Source organism: Pleurodeles waltl, chromosome 10 (assembly GCF_031143425.1).
Source record: "Pleurodeles waltl isolate 20211129_DDA chromosome 10, aPleWal1.hap1.20221129, whole genome shotgun sequence".
Lineage (NCBI taxonomy): Eukaryota > Metazoa > Chordata > Amphibia > Caudata > Salamandridae > Pleurodeles > Pleurodeles waltl.
In genome coordinates, this window is record NC_090449.1 from 553,515,532 (window position 1) to 553,532,610 (window position 17,079).

Genomic DNA, 17,079 nt, shown 5'->3' on the forward strand with positions numbered 1-17,079 from the left:
ATGGCTTACCACTACCGTTGGCGGACAATACAGACACAGCAGCCCCCTGCACTACGCCGTGCTCTTGGCCACTACAGATGCAATTCCTGGGATCTGGCCTACATGGCTATGGTGGACATCTGCACACATGGATGCCACAGGGGCATGTATACCTGTACTTGGCCCTCTACTGAGGTGGGGTGGAGTGGCACATGGCCTGCATTACGGAGGGGCCTAGCCTACGTAAGTCACCCTGGCCTAGGGAAACCCACATCCCTCCTCCCCCACCCAGACCCCTCCACTGGCGCAAAGTCCCCAGAATGAGAGTGTACTCACCCCCTTGTGTTTGCTGTGATGCCCTCAAGCGCCCATCCAACTCCGGGTAGGCCACTGCCAGGATCCTGAACATCAGGGGGGTTAGGGTGCGACGGGCACCCCTCCCACGTTGGGAGGCCATCCCCACCTGAGCCTCTGCCGTCTTCTTGCTCCAGCGGCGAATGTCCTCCCATCTTTTACGGCAGTGGGTGCCCCGTCTCTGGTGGACCCCCAGGGTCCGGACGTCCTTGGCGATGGCATGCCAAATGTCCTTCTTCTGGTGGGCACTGACCTACATGACATGCACAGGGGAAGAAGAAAAGTCATTACCAACTGCACCGTTGATGTGAGTGGCCCCCATCCCTACCCTTGCCATGTGGCACATGCATTCACAGTCCTTCATGTTCCCTGAACTCTGCCCCCTTCCTTCTTACAACCAGCCCTCTCCACCCAGGCATAGCCCATACAACGTGCTCCCTTGGTACTTACCTGTTGGTCTGGAGGACCGTAGAGTAGCGTGTACTGGGGAGGACCCTGTCCACAAGCTTCTCCAACTCCTGAGCAGTGAAGGCAGGGGCCCTTTCCCCAGACGCAGCAGCCATTGTCACTTCCAGACCGAGGTCACAGCAGCACTTGCAGTGTAGGTCCTCTCCTGTTGAAGATCAGGTATCGAGTGATTGAACAGATAGAAAATGGCGGTGACGTCCACGGCGGTGACGTCCGCGGCGGTGCATATCATCACCGCTGGCGCACTTCATCATTGGCTCCTGGGACCCATAGGGTTCAATGTTAACCAATGCAGCATTGCGCCGCGGTCTACGACCGCCTACCGTGACGGGGTACAATGCCAGCGCGGATACCTCACATCCCATTGTCCTAGTTTAGAGGTCAGGCAGCCGCCATTTCAGGGGCCCACATGGCTTCATTTACTACTGTGTCACACATACCTAGGCCTACACTCAACACACATACAGGAAGGGTTTTGTGTTTGGTGTCGTGTTCTGTGTATCTGTGGGTACATACCTGGAAATTTGTTGACTCTGTGGTCGCTGTTGTCCTTCCTAGGCACCGTCAGCTTGGACATTTGAGAAGATGGCGGAATCCTCCGGTGTACCGACCGCTGGTGGACCTGTTGACAATGGAGGAGCGACATTTAATCATCACCTACAGGTTTGACCGTGCCACTATCCAGGAACTATGTACCCAGTTGGAGCCAGACCTGATGTCACCAATCCGCCATCCCACTGGAATCCCCCCTGACGTGCAGGTGCTGTCAGAGCTACATCGTTTTCCCTCAGGTGGAGGATTTGGCTACAGTTAAAGGTGACTCCTATGCCCTTGGACATATCCCCAACATCATAGGTGCTATTGATGGCACCCATGTAGCTCTGGTCCCCCCCACACGAGTGAACAGGTGTACAGGAACCGGAAGAGTTATCATTCGATGAATGTACAGATGGTATGTTTGGCAGACCAGTACATCTCCCAGGTAAATGCTATGTTCCCTGGCTCTGTGCATGACGCCTACATCCTGCGGAATAGCAGTATCCCGTCAGTGATGGGTCAACTCCAGAGGCACCGTGTGTGGCTATTAGGGGACTCTGGTTACCCCAACCTGTCCTGGCTATTGACCCCAGTGAGGAATCCCAGGACCAGGGCAGAGGAACGCTACAATAAGGCCCATGGGCGGACTAGGAGGGTGATCGAACGCACCTTCGGCCTCCTGAAGGCCAGGTTCAGGTGCCTCCATATGACACGTGGTTCCCTATTCTACTCACCGAAGAAGGTGTGCCAGATCATCATCGCCTGCTCAATGCTTCACAATCTTGCTTTGCGACAACAGGTGCCTTTTCTGCAGGAGGATGGTCCAGATGGCGGTGTTGAGGCAGCTGTGGAGCCTGTGGACAGTGATGAGGAGGAAGCTGAGGAAGAAGACATAGACAACAGGGAGTCAGTCATACAGCAATATTTCCAGTGACACACAGGTGAGAACATTTCTTTTTGACCATTACATTCACTTTCACACTTCTACCTCTATCATGTCTGTCATTCCATAGCACTATTTGGTCACTGAGTTGTACCTTTCCATTACGGTTTCACAGGTGTGGTTACCAACGTGTGTCATCTGCTTGCATCCTTCAAGGACTTGTGGTATGTGACATAGGTATGTTGGCTTTACAATTGAAAACGCATTTTGACACTGTCATTGATAATACAAATTTACCAAATCACAGACTGACTCCAGATTGTTTTGTGGTTCAAGGGTGTTTATTTAAGTGCTCAAAAATGGAGGGGGGTTGTAAAATGGCGATGGGGGACGGTGGAGGAATGTCCATGGCAGAGTCCAGTCTATTGGTCACACAGGTGCACTGCCCATATGGGCATAGGAAGTGGAGCTGGGGCAGTTAAAGTATGGACAGGGTAACAAAGTGGGACAGTGGGAGGACAATCAGGGTGGTCTCATTTCCTGGTGGGGTCTTGCCATCTTGCTCTGTCCTGTTCCTGGATCTCAGGGACCGCTTGCGTGGTGGTTGTCCGTCTGCAGGGGGTGGGGTGCTGGTGTGGTGGTCCTGTGGCGGGGCGTCCTGTCCACTAGCGCCGGCGGAGGTGGTGGGCAGTTCATCGTCCAGGCTAGTGTCAGGGGCCCCTTGGAGTGCCACGGTGTCCCTCATGGTCTTTTGTATGTCCTTCAGCACCCCTACGATGGTGCCCAGGGCGGAGCTGATGGTTCTGAGCTCCTCCCTGAACCCCAAATACTGCTCTTCCTGCAGGCACTGGGTCTCCTGAAACTTGTCCAGGACCGTCGCCATCGTCTCCTGGGAGTGATGGTATGCTCCCATGATGGAGGAGAGGGCCTCGTGGAGAGTGGGTTCCCTTGGCCTGTCCGCCCCCTGTCGCACAGCAGCCCTCCCAGTTCCCCTGTGTACCTGTGCCTCCGTCCCCTGGACCGTGTGCCCACTACCACTGCCCCCAGGTCCCTGTTGTTGTTGGGGTGGTGGGTTATCCTGGGTTCCCTGTAGTGGTGGACACACAGCTGATTGACGTGTCCTGGGTACGGAGGTATGGGCCCGCTGGGTGGGTGCTGTGCTGGTGTTACCAGAGGGTGGAAGGTCAGTGTTGGGCTGTGCCTGTGCAAGGGGAACCGACTGTCCCGAGGCCCACGAAGGTCCGGGCTGGTCATCAGGATCCAGTAGGGCAGAGCTGCTGTCGTCACTGTGGGCCTCTTCTGTGGGTGGAATGGAGATGTCTGGACCCTCCGGTGTGGTGACGTTCCTTAGTGGTCCTGCAGGGATATGAGAGCATGATTATTGCATGTGTGTGTGTAATGGTGTGCAATGGGTGGGTGTGCGTGTACCCCAGTGCAAGCATTCCTGTGCGTGGGTTTGTGTGATGATAGTTAGGGGGTTGTTCTGGGTATGTGCAGTGAGCATGCTTTGGTGAGGGGTGACCATGCTTAGTTGTGTCATGCAGGGCTTGGTGTTGGGATGAGTGGTTTGTGTTATTAGTACTTTGGTGAGGCGGAGTTGTGTGGGTGTCTGAATTTCGGCGGATTCCGAGATGTGTGTCATAATAGCTGTGGCGGAATTCCGCGGCAGTGTTTTGGCGGTCTTCTGCACGGCGATAAGCGGCTTTTACCACCAATGTTGTAATGACCCCCAAAGTTCTTAACTCCTGCTTCCACATCCTTGACACATTCCAGTGCACCCTTGCAAACTCTTGCAAAGTGCCCCTTCCTCCCACATTTCCAAAATATTGCATTCTTTGCAAAACAATTTGGGTATTTTTCTGTATGAAGTCCACTGCCACAACAATAACATTTGAGTTTGTTCTCGTTTTTAGGTTCTTTCACATTTTTGTCATCTTTCTTAGAAGTAGTAACTTTAGCTATCGCTCCTTCTTCACGCTCTTCTCTTCGCAACCATTTCACCCAACCAGCAGTATGTTCAATAGCTTCAAAGATAGCAATAGCTTCCTTCAAATTGGGATTTTTGGATAATAACTTTTCCTGCACCTTGATATTGTTGGTACAGCATACCAATTGGTCACAAATTAGTGAGTCAGTTAGTTCTTCAAATTCACACGTTCTAGCCAAATTTCTAAGACTCACTACGTAATTCCCAATACGTTCAGCCTTACCCTGCTGGCGGGCAAAAAACTTGTGGCTTTCTAAAACAACTTTATTTTGGGTTCCAGAATGCAGTTCTAACATTTTTACTGACATCTCATAAATATTTCTGGGGTCATCTTTCGCATTCCCCACAGGAATTTCATCTAAACTGTCATATATATTTCTACCCTCCACACCAAGGATGTGCATTAACACACCTTGTTTTCTAGAAGCAGAGAACTTCTCTCTACCAACCGCAACTAAATAAGAGTCAAAAAGCGTTTTCCATCTTGCCCACAGCAATGTGGGTTCACCCATATCACTTATAAATTGTGGAGGTTGCAACATCATACCTGTGGATGTCATTTTAATTACAATATAATAACCTAACACACTGTGCTTAGGTAAAACTAAAATAACAATCCCAAGCTACTATGTACAATGTACATAGGCAACCAGTCCTTCACGGGTGGTACAGAACATTTTCAAAGAACCTACCACAAGTTCAGGAAAACAGCGTGCTTATTCCTTTGAACTGCATGCTTGCTGCTGCTGCCACTTGTATCCTTCATTCGGAGTCGGTTGTTACAGGAAGATCAAAGATGTAAACAACATATTGCAACACAGTACACGTCAAGCATCCATACGCTCTTCCGTCTAAGCTTTTTGACGTACGCAGGCAGGCACTTCTCTTGGCAGTGACAGCGCTTGTGCTTCAATCCAGTTACAGTACTCCTGCATCCACACAACAATATGAGGCGTGCTATTACTCAACGTGCTCTCTGTTGTTACTCTCTGAGCAGATCCATGTCTCGCAGTGCTACAACTTCAATAGTAGGTAAAAATAAATCAACATATGTGTCCACACTGTACACAGTGTAGATAATAGTGGCAGAGGACAGCGACCTCTGTGAAATGTCCGAGGGGTTGGTGTTGACTCTGATCTGCCCCCACTACAGGCCCCACAAAACATCGCAAAATTTTCTAGTGTTGTGTTCTTGATAAATACACCAAAGAACCTTCAAGATGGGCAGAAATGGGTTCAATACCTTGGAAACTGGAACAACACCAAATATGTCCTGCCAATACTTCAGCCACCCTCCAACTGTCGTTTTTACCTTCCCTCAACATTCTGCCTAGAACCCCATGACATGATTGCTATTATGACATCATGGCATAAGTACATGACCAATAAAACATAACACTCTTCTTGTAATCTCTTTGCACAAATAAATCAATTATTTTTCTTTGTAATGATTCACATAATCAAGGTCCAAATACCTAATTATTTTTTTCTACTTCAATTTTTTCCTTTTGGAACTTCTCATATTTTTCAGATTGCTCATTTTTCTAATTTTGTTATTACGGGGTATAGGGCCAGATGTATCAAGCGTTTTTGCATTCGCAAATGGTGCGAATGGGCGTTTGCTAATGCAAAAATGCCTTTCATTATGTATGAAAGCCATTCGCTATGCAATTTTAAGGAATCGCTAAAATAAGGATTCCTCAAAATTGCAACCCTGTTTAGAGAATCGCAAATTGCGATTCTCTAATTAAGAAATCACAAATAAGGAATCCTTATTTGCGTTTTCTTAAGCACATGTATCAAGCTTTTCCTTAATGCGAATTGGGCATTGAGGAATCACAATTATCACGAAAAAAAAGTTGGTGGTAACCATGTGCAAATTTAAAAATGCATTAAAAATGCATTTTTAAAATTGACATGTAACACACACATGCCCCTTTGGCATGTGTGCGCCTTACATGTCCGCAAATATTTTTTAGGGGTTCAGCAGAGGGGGCATTAGGCCCCCAGCACCCTGGGGTTTGCATTTCTGAAATTGAGAATTCCAGTCAGTTATTCGCAATTTGGGAAATGCAAAAAATTTGCAAATATGGGCCTACAGGCCCATAGGTGCGAATGGGGTCGGAATCGCAATTTGCGATTTGGTAATAGCATTTGCGATTTTTAAGAAATCGCTAATACCAAATCGCAAATATGATACATACCATTTTGCAACACTGAAATAGCGATTTCTTAAAAATCGCTATTAGAGATTCGCAAAATGGTTTGTTGATACATCTGTCCCATAGTCTTGTCCCTTCTAGTATATTTTTCTCTACCTTTGCTGCTGTTCATTCCACATTGCATCTGTATATTTTCCCCTACCTCTTCTTGTTTATCTTTGGTAGTTCTCTCTCGCTCTAGTGCAAGCCATTTTCTCCAAAGCCCCTAGTGCTTCAAACTGTGTAGGTCTAGGAAGTGACTTCATTTCACAAAGTATTTCTCATAATCTTTAAATTATTCTCAAATTAAGTGTACCCCTTCTTGGAACACTCAATGGACCTTTTTTCTCAGTGATGTTGCACCACTGATAAAGCCATAGACATATATGTAACCCTTCCTCAATCATCAAATGACATGCTGGCTCACCCTCAGGATGTGCCTCTTCACCATCCGAACAGCATTGGTCACATCACCTCTTATTAGACTACTAATAGCTTTGAAACATTTCATGATTCCAAATTAAAATCAATTTATCACAATGAAATTAAATACTCTTTCTTCAATGTTTTGATTCAGGTCTGCAATGTCAATATTCAAAAAACCTTTCTTCCTATACCAGCATGATTCTGCAAACTAATCAACTAATCACTCCACAACGTTTCATGTAGCTCAGATAATCCCAGCCCGGCGTTTACACCATCCAACCAATACCAGTGTGGTACAACATGACGTAACAACTCGCTCCTTGCAGCGGCTCACCCTCCTTTACATTTACTTCGTGCACACACAAAGTTTCAATTCTATAACTCGAGGCAACATAGAATGACAATTATTGTCTGCTTCTTCTACAGGAATTATAAAACAATTCAACAACCAAAGTTTTGAGGTTCTTCACACCTTTTGACTTTTCAGTCATAGAGAATTTTACACACACAACAATGAAATCTTGACCAACAGGAAATCAGCTAGTATCACCTTTGTGCATCAAGCTCCACCAGCAATGAACAATATTAGTACAATCGCAACAGATTTGTTACAATCCCTCTCTCAATTGTACAGTCTAAGACATCTCCCAACCTGCACTTCAAATTATTATCAGACAAGAATACCATAAATCAACTCTTATTTATCTATCCTGGGATCATGGACTACTCCTTAGTGCAAAAACGTTTTATCTTCTTCTTTGACAAAAGTGCCTAAGCATCAACAATACAATTTCAACACCTCAACAACAATTCTACAGATCACAATTAAATATGAAATCAAAGATCACAATAATAATCACATATGCGATGCATAACCCTATTGATACCCTGGAAACAGGAAAATCATCAATCTTCAACTGCAACCAGCAACCGCTTCAGGAACTGCACTCCGTCAATCTTTGAACTTGGGCTTTGGGCAATCAGGCATTTATCTATATGAGGGTACTTTCTACTTTTTGCAGATCTTATTTTCTATTGTCTAACCATAACTCTGCTGCCAACTTTGATGAAGCTGCAAATTTAACACAGCCCTTGAGGACTACTGGGAACCTCTAGGAATATAAAGGTCCCACACCTCTACTGAACCCTAAAGACAAGGTCATTGAAGCAAGTTTGTAAATGACATTAAGAACTGCATATTCATTAATCAAGAACATTTAATTCAGTTCGAATAGAGTTGATAATGAGAGTTTGGGTTCTATGTGCAAGATTTTATTAAATCATTGATTCATCAATTTCTTTATTAGCATATCATTAAATCTCAATTCAGATTACAGAACAGAACATATTGTGTGTCCCAAAAAATCTAGTGCCTAATCTTATCTAATTTCATGGAAACTACAGTTCAGTTAAACCAACAAAGATTTTTAAGAAATTGCTATTTCTGAGTCGCAGAATGTAATGTAACAAAATTGCGAATCAGAAATAGCAATTTCTTAAAAATCCCTAATGCAATTTGCGAGGTCCAAATACTGAATCGCAAAATAATTTGCGATTCGGTGTTTGAAAATCGCAAATTGTGAAAACGCACACCTGGTACAGCCTGATGACATCACAAGCAGGAAGTGAGTCATCCCAGGCTGTTTTCAGGTGCCACACCCAAAGGAGCAGTGAGAGAGACATAGCCCAGCCCCAGGGAGCAAGTCTGTGAGCAAGCCAAGACTGCACATCACCATGTCCAATTCTGCTAATGGAAAGAAGAAGGGAGAGAGGAAGAGAAAACTGAAGTTCAGTGAGCAGGAACTGGAGGTGCTCACTGAGGAGGTGGTGAGGAGCCATGACCGGCTTTTTGGGAAGAGCTCACTCCAGGTCCCAGAGAGTGAGAAGCGCAAACTCTGGGCGGACATACAAGCCAAAATCTGCTCAGTGGGGGTTGCGCAGCGCTCAGTGGAGAAGATTAGAAAGAGGTGGTACGACCTGCGTTTCCGTGCCAAGGAGAGGGTGGCCATAAGACTACAGGAGGCAAGGAGCACAGGAGGCGGACTATCCACCCAGACACCCTCCACCCCCATGGAAGACCTGGTGGAGTCGGCACTCCTCCCAGAAGCTGTCAGTGGGGTCACTGACATAGACACGTCCGGCACACCAAGCACCAGTAAAGGTAAGTGCAATAATGAAATGTAACCCCATATGTGTATGTACAAATGCCCCTTAGGAATTAGCAATTAGTGCAAAGCATTGTGAAAACTAGTCCATTCCACATCTTAGAAGTGGCACAACAATGCCTTATGGGAGTGGTAGTCCACAACCCAGAGCTGAAAGTAGCATATAGAAAGTAATTAAGTAGAGCGAAACCCAGAAGAACACAACACGCACTACAAAGTGATATGATGTAACTGTACATTTATTACCATTGTGCAACATTTGGTGATACACACATAAATGACATGCTGCACATTGTCGTTGCAGATGGCGCAGGCCCAGCAGCATCAGTATGTGCCATTGTAGGGGATGCTGAAACACGGCCTCCATCAGACTCCAATACCAGCGAGTCAGTGAATATTGCACCAATCAGATGCAGAGCAAGGGCTGTAACTCTCTCCCAGATTTGAGCCAGGACTCAGACAACATGCGGGATGAAGGCCACACTTCATCCCCAGAAGCCAGATCCACCGTAAGGCAGAAGTCACAGTCCTAGCGTCACTCAACACCCTGCAGGAGGCCACAGTATGCAGGCACACAGCATGTGGAAGTAGGTGAGGGCCCATCATTCTTCGGTGGCCTGGAATTCTCTATGCTTAAAGTGCAGCGCCTGCAAAATAAGAACATAAGGGCAATGCATAGGCAGATGCAGGCACACAGTTCCAACATGGGGGGGCTGCAGAGGCAGTTGGAGTGGCTTAACTCAAACATTTGCAAGCTGCATGAGGGTCAGATCACAGCTGCGGAGAACACCAGGGAACTGACCAATGCAGTGAAGGAACTCTGTACAGTGACAAGGCATGAGAGAGTCAGCCACCGCAGGCATGAGAGGCGATTCATGGGGATGTTTAGTGGATTCTGTAGATCTGTCAATCGTCTTGCAAAATCTACGGCCCTCATATCACGGCGTGCTGTGGCCGCACAGGTGTAGGCAGCACACAGCAGTCGGGATGTAACCCAGGGTGGTCCAGATTACAAATGTTCTGGATACTATGCTGGGTAACCGCTCTGCTACACCCAGTGAACTTGGACTAGGGGAGACTGAGGACTCATCTAGCCTCAGCAGCCTTGCAGTGCCCGTGACAGATCCTATGCATCGCAGTGCCAGACACAGTACTACCACTGAGGCAGATACCAGAGGTGCCGACGAGGCCACTGCGCACTCAAGTGGATTGCGTGGCCGTAAAAAGTGACTTTGATGGCCACAGGGGACTGACTGCATATTTTGTTTCACAGTGAACTATGAATACAATAGTGAGACACTGTTAATGGTTCTTTTATGACACATGTGTTTATTTTTTGCTAGTGACACCTGTTACCTGAAGTTAAGGTAAGAAAGGTACTAACTAACAGAACACATGTCAGTGAAGTTGTGTTGTTATTACTTACATCTGAAATGGTTGTGCGTGATGTCAGCACGCCTTTGCCTGCCCTCTGCTGCACTGGTCCTGTCTGCTGGCTGTAGGGGGGGTATGGGATCATCATCCTCATCTGAGTCTGGATCAGATATTTCCACAGGTATGCCCCCTGGTGGTAGCTATATTATGCAGGATCGCACATGTGGCCACTATTCTGCAGGTCGTGTCCGGGCTGTACTGTAGTGCCCCTCCACTTTTGTGGATGCACCGGAAGCAACTCTTCAGCAGGCCAAAGATGCGCTCCACCACATTGCGGGTTGCCCTGTGTGCTGAATTGTATCTCCGTTCTGCTGGTGTTGTAGGATTTAGGTGGGGCGTCATCATGTAGGTGCGCACTGCGTAGGAACTGTCTCCTGGAAGGAACAGAGGGTATAATGAGTAGGTGAGCCATCTGACGTCACAACGCCATCAATGCACCAGTGTACAGAGGGACAATACCTAGTAGATAACCTTCACCAAACTCCCCAGCTAGCAGTTTTGTGTGAATCCCGCTGTGGCAAAAGATGTATGAATCATGTGTGTTCCCTGGGTACATGGCCACAAGATCAGTTATGATGTCGGAGGCATTGCATATCACCAGTATATTCATGGAATGTTGGTATTTACGATTGCGGTACACATACTCTGTGGCCGATGGTGGACAGATTGCATCATGTGTCCCATCTATGGCACCTAGGACGTGTGGGAACTGGGCTATCTGGTAGAAATCAATTTTTGTCTGCTGTATTTCCTGTGGGATGTGGGGGAATCTGATGTACTGGTGTATCCTACTCAGCATGGCGTTAAGAAATGCATTGAAAAATCTAGAGAGGGCACTTTGTGATACTCCTCCAGCTGCTGCTATGACCCCTTGATAGCTCCCTGAGGCAAGTAGGTGCAGGGAGCATAATACCTGCACATGGGTGGGTATGCTATTAGTCCTATGTGTTGTGCGCTGAAGTATGGGTTGTAGCTCAGCTATCAGGTCAAGTATCATGGCTAAGTTCAACCTGTACTTATCATATATCTCCTCCTCAGTCTGGTCAAAAAGGGTAATGTGCACTCTGAATATGCGCTATTGTCTTCTCCTCCCTCTCCTCAAACCTGCCAAGCTCCTCATTCTCCTCGCCATGACGTAGAGTGCAGCCATTGTGGAAAAGAGTCTGAGGCATTCTGGGCCTCTTTATATAGGTTGCACCTGGCTACCACCTGGTTTCACTCTGTGTTAATTTGCATGTGCAAAAGGCCATTCTGCGAAAATTTGCAATTTGCGAATTTTGATGCATTAAATTGCGACATGGTTTTGCGTGTCGCATTTTCGATTAAGTATTTCATGTCGCAAATTGCGAGACGCAAAATGGGACACGAAAAACCATGTCGCTTCGCAAAAATTAGCTAATTTTGCGATTCCTTGTTTTTGGCCTGCGAATGTCTTTTATGCATCGCAGACCACGTTTTTGCATTCGCAAACAGCCAAATTCTGTGATTCGCACTGTTTGCAAATGCAAAATGGTTTGATACATCTGGCCCATAGTTTTCCAGTAGAAAGATTGACAATTTGAGTAGAATCTCTCAACAGTAGGCTCAGCCATGATAAAGTTGGTCTTAGAATGAATCCAAGATACATCAGCAAAGAGAATACAACAAAATATGTCAGAGTCAGAGTGCTTTCTCAGAAGAACTGAGTTGAGACAAGCTGCATCAAGGGAGCCGAGAATCTAGAGAGTATAGTGAGTCTAGCCCCTATCTTAGCCTGGAAACACATTTTCATACACAACACAACAATACAATAAATTACAAGTCTTGCATAGGTAACTTCTGGTTCCAACCAATCAAAATTGATGACTTCATGTGAACAGGACAGCTTCCAACAAGATGGAAAGTTTTAACAAAGAACATTCTAAACACACGATACATTTAACTATTATCTAATGCAGCAATGAAACATGCTGGTTTCTTCCCACCAATTGGTGTCTATAAGATGAATTTATCTCAATCTCTCTGGATTTGCATCATTGTTGCCTTCTGAGCCACATTACAATCTTGGTGCTGATCGGGAAACATTTCCATTGGTTGTGTTGGGCACGCACTGCCTTCTGAAAGCACTCTTCCAGCATAGCATTGCCAGTTTCTTCGAGGGTCATTAGTTACAGACTTGCACCCTGGTTGGTGCTGTATATGAATGCCTTTCCTTTTTCCCCATGTGCACCATTCTCTTGCATATGTGGTGGGTGTTGCAATAGGTAGTCAGCTGGGCTTTTTGCTCAAGGGTGAAATATGACGTTGAAGGTATACAGCTGGAGCGGTACTGCCCACCTCTCAATCCTCGGCAAGGTCAGCTTTGTCATGCCGGTGAAAAGAGGAACTAGTGGCTTGTGGTCAATGATGACCTGGAACTCCTTTCTATAGAGGTGAAAATGGAAATGTTGGCAGCCCCAGTGGATTGCTAGTGCTTCTGCTTTTGATTTGTGCATATTTGGTTTCTGTCTCAATAAGCGCCCAACAAGCATATGCTATAGTGACCCACGCTCCAGGGGTTACCTCTTGAGTTAGTAATGCTCCTAGCTCTGTGCAGCACCGCTGGTCGAAGTATGCCATGGTAACATCCTGAAGGGAGGCCAACTTGATCTCCTCTAAGTTCCCGTTCGCCTTTTTGTCCCATGCCCACACAGCATTGGCCTTCGTGAGTGCATGGAGTGGTTCTGAGAGGGTAGCTAGATTTGACACAAACATTCTGCAGATCGTGGCCATCCCTAGGAAACTACGCAGTACCATCGGGTTTTGTGACACCGAGCGTTCTGAATGGTATCAGCCTTGCAGGAGTCCACCAGTATAGCTTCTTTAGAAAATATGTATCTGTTGGGACAGAAAAGGACTCTATGCAAACAGACGTGCACCCCTGCACTTGGTGCCCAACTGTACTGATGTCTGGATCCCTTACACTGATTTTCGCTGTCAAAGACAAACAGAGATAATGCGTGTGCACCATGACATAGGCCTCTTTAACAGATTGTGGTCTTGTTGGACTGGGTGGGGCACCCAAAGTGCAACCTTCATAGTGATGGATGGCTACTGTCTTCAAGAGGAGATAAGCAGCATGAGCAATGTGGTGGCTGCATTCCGTGTAGTGATCAGTAGGAGTAAACAGGTCTTCTTTAACCTGTGTCACTGGAGTGAGACTAAAGGCTCACTCATTCAAAGTTCAGCAGCTGCGTGCTTAACTCAGCCCTTGGCCTACATCAGTTTGGTGTGGAGTGCCGCTCAGCGAATGAGTGGTGTATCTGCGCTCAGTGTATGTCTGCCTACAAAGGGTACAGTGCTGTGCAGTGCATGTATGTTAAATTCATGTGCTGGGTGTGTGTGTGTGCCTATGAATGGTACAATTCATGGCAGAATATGGGTTCGATTTTGGAAGACCCAGGGTTGCATAGTGAAAGATGAGGAAAGTAGGTAGAGGATTTCTCTTCACAGACTTGTGTCTTGCTGCATTCCTTTAGGCTGGATGGGACACAGCTGGAGAAGTGAGAGCCAGGCTTCACCCTTACACTCCAAAGAGTGCTCTCTGATTCAGAGTGAGGTCACAAAGAAGGGGCGGGGGAACAGTTCACAAAGGAGATGGGGCTGATAATTGAATCATAAAGTGTAGGCCTGGGGGCCCAAGCTATCCTTCTGATACACATATCACTGTGGCTGACATCTAAGTGTGAACTCTAGTCACTCCACTGGCCTGTGTTGTGGGGCCAGCAGCTTGGAATACATTCCTGCTGTAACAGACTTCCTTCAAGAGGAAGAGAGGGCAGAGGAGTGGGCACTTCAAAAGGACGTAAATACTGAACATAAACCTCAAAGATTCAGAACCTAAATCAACTATAGGGTGTGGAAATGGACTATAAGAAGTGTGGCTTGAGATGCCAAAAATTGTCAACTCTCTAGCAGCCAATCGGGCTGTGTGAGGAGGAGAAGCACTGCAAGACTTCGGCCGGTTGCCAGGACTGGGGGGAGGGCAGCAAAGCCTGCTAGTCTCCCTGCTGGGTGAGGGGACATCACCTAGGGAATCCAAGACCACCAGCCCTGGAGCTTGGAGCACCAGCAGCTGCCTGCTTGCCAAGACCAGTGTCCCCTTTAAGGAAGAGGAGTGTGCTAGAGGGAGAGAAGTCCAGTGGATTCCTTGAATGAGGTGTGAGGAAACACCTGCACTGATCGGGTTGTTGCCTCTGTGCAGGACAAAGTTGGCAACCATTGTATGCCAGAGGAGGGCTCCTGTGAAGTGAACCATGGCTCTTGCTGTACTGCTTGAGCTGGAGCCCATTTGCAGAAGGTGTAGGCGACCATGTATGCCAGCAGGGGCCGCCGCAAAGTTAACTGTAATCTTCATTGTGCGGATCGGGTTGGACACCGTGTGCGGTGAGGGAGCGGCATCCATGTATGCCTGGGGCGGCCATTGTGGACAAACTGTCATGTGGAGTGGTTTGTAGACTTTACGCATTAAAGACCCAGCGACCCCGTATCCCAGAAAGGGGCCACTGTGTAGGCATGTGTTTTTCTGATCTGGTTGGTGCCTGTGTACAGGAGAGATACAGTGACCCCGTATACCTGAGTGGTCACCAGAACTAGCAATAAGTGTGACCTTACTAGGAGTGTCACCGAAGGAGTGAGGCCAGCCTTGTGAACGAATATGCTCCTACACTGGGATGTGCGATCAGCAACAGGATCTTCGCATCACCTTCCACCTCACCATGAGGCAGACCAAAGGCTTACCCTGCCAGGAGGATCCAGGAGGAACCTGGGGTCACTTTACTATTACCCCCTCCAGCACCCAGAGTGCGTACTCAGGAACTCTGGACATGCCAATCTTGCAGGTGCAGGCAAGACTGAATTAGATCCAGTTAGTCTGGGGGGAACTTGCTTCCTAGATTGTGCTGAGCCCTGAAACACTTTTGACTTTGATAGTGAGTAGGAGTGGACTCTTGAGATTTAGACTACTAGGTAGAATTACCCTGGATGTTGCCTATACTGCTGAACAGTTTATGGGATTGAGCCAATATGAGAATATCTTCCATCTGGATGCCTGTCAGGCCTTCCGGAGTTGGAACCGCTCATAGGTGGGGTTAAGTTGCAGGTCGAAGTGTACATTGAGTGCTGCTATGGCTGCACTGTAGTAGCCATCTTCACCTTTCCCAGGAAGGTTCTTGAATAGGGTATACACCTTCTCAGCTGCGAAGTGGACTAGCAGGGTCCTCTTCACACCGCTCCCGCCATGCACAGTTTTTTTGTCAAAAAGTTTACTGCAAATATTACATTGATATCATCAATTATGTTCTCAAAGATGTCGTGAGTGCCATAATTTGTGGGGTAATTATCAGTGCATGTTGAGGGCACGAGTTACGGTTACCTTAGGGCAGGAGTTGTAGTTACTTGAGATAACTCTTACTATAACAGGTGAACTTCTATTGTTTGGTATGTTTAAAATATGAGCCTAGCTATAACGTCCCTATAATGTTTGTTATTTTAAGTTAATTTCTATGTTTTGTTAAATTCTATTTCCTAACTAAAACATCCCTGTAACCTTTGTTTTTTTTTGTGAATTTAAATGTTTACTATAAATAATCCAACCACTGCTGCAGGCAGGGAAACAGAGAAAACCTCCGCTTCCTGCAAGTGAGATCTGTTTGGCAGCTCCCACTTGCTGGAACCGTAGTGTTTGCTCCAACTCAGCAGGAACTGTCAAACCTCCCACCAAGTCAGAGCAAAATGCTATGTCCTGGGGTGGGCACCCCAGGACATAGCAGGAAGCGGCCCTGAGGGGGTGGCAGTCCCCAGGGTCATTATCGGCTTCATGAGGGGGGCCTCATGATCGCACTCCAACCTATTTAGCCCTCAGAAGGTAGGCGGTCCCCAAGGCTGCATTTAATCTCAAATTGTGCCCAGGAAGGTGGTAGTCCCAGGGCTGCTGGGGGGTAGGCAGCCCCCCGCATTTGATTGTAAATTGTGCCCCGGGGAGGTGGGGGTCCTCAGGCTGATGGGGGGCTGGGTGTCTCCCCACATTTCATTACAAATTGTGTCCCAGGGAGGTGGTGGTCCCCGGGGCTGTGAGGGGGCTGGGTGCCCCCCACATGTCATTATAAATTGTGCCCTGGGTAGGTGGTGGTCCCCTGGTCGGCAGGGGAGGGGAGCTGGGTGACTCCCCCCCATTTGATTATAAACGGAGCTGTGGGGAGCTGGGTGTCTCTATTGCTTGTCATTACAAATTGTGCCCCTGGGAGGTGGCGGTCCCTGAAGATGAAGGGGGGGTTAGCAGACAGCCCTCCTGCATTTCATTTCAAAATCTGCCTCGGGAAGTGGCTGTACCTGGGGCTGAGGGGGGCCGGGTGCCCCCCTGCATTTCATTTCAAAATCTTGCGCAGGAGGTACTTACCTACCACTACCAATAATCCACTTTCCAACACTGTATGAGAGAGTAATACTGAGTTGTTCTCAGTAAGTAAGTGAGTTGGTGTGTTAGTGTCTGCATGGGTGACTGACTGGGTGTGCCAGTGACTGTACAGGTGAGTGACTGGATGTGGTAGCTGTTGTACAGGTGAGGTACTTTGTATGTAAGTGTCTGTTTCGGAGAGCGAGTGGCTGTGTCTGTGGCTAGACAGCTGA

At 47.3% G+C, this 17,079-nt stretch overlaps 1 long non-coding RNA gene across 1 annotated transcript in view; it reads right to left on the reverse strand.

The window, feature by feature from the left end:
* Window positions 1-9,259: 9,259 nt before the first annotated feature.
* The window catches only part of LOC138260792 (uncharacterized), a 35,995-nt gene continuing 28,175 nt past the window's right edge, over window positions 9,260-17,079 (reverse strand). The window contains exons 2-3 of the long non-coding RNA XR_011198992.1: window positions 10,427-10,808; window positions 9,260-9,647 (exon numbers count right to left, since the gene is read on the reverse strand). This is a non-coding gene — a long non-coding RNA (uncharacterized lncRNA). The remainder of the gene's footprint in view (window positions 9,648-10,426; window positions 10,809-17,079) is intronic.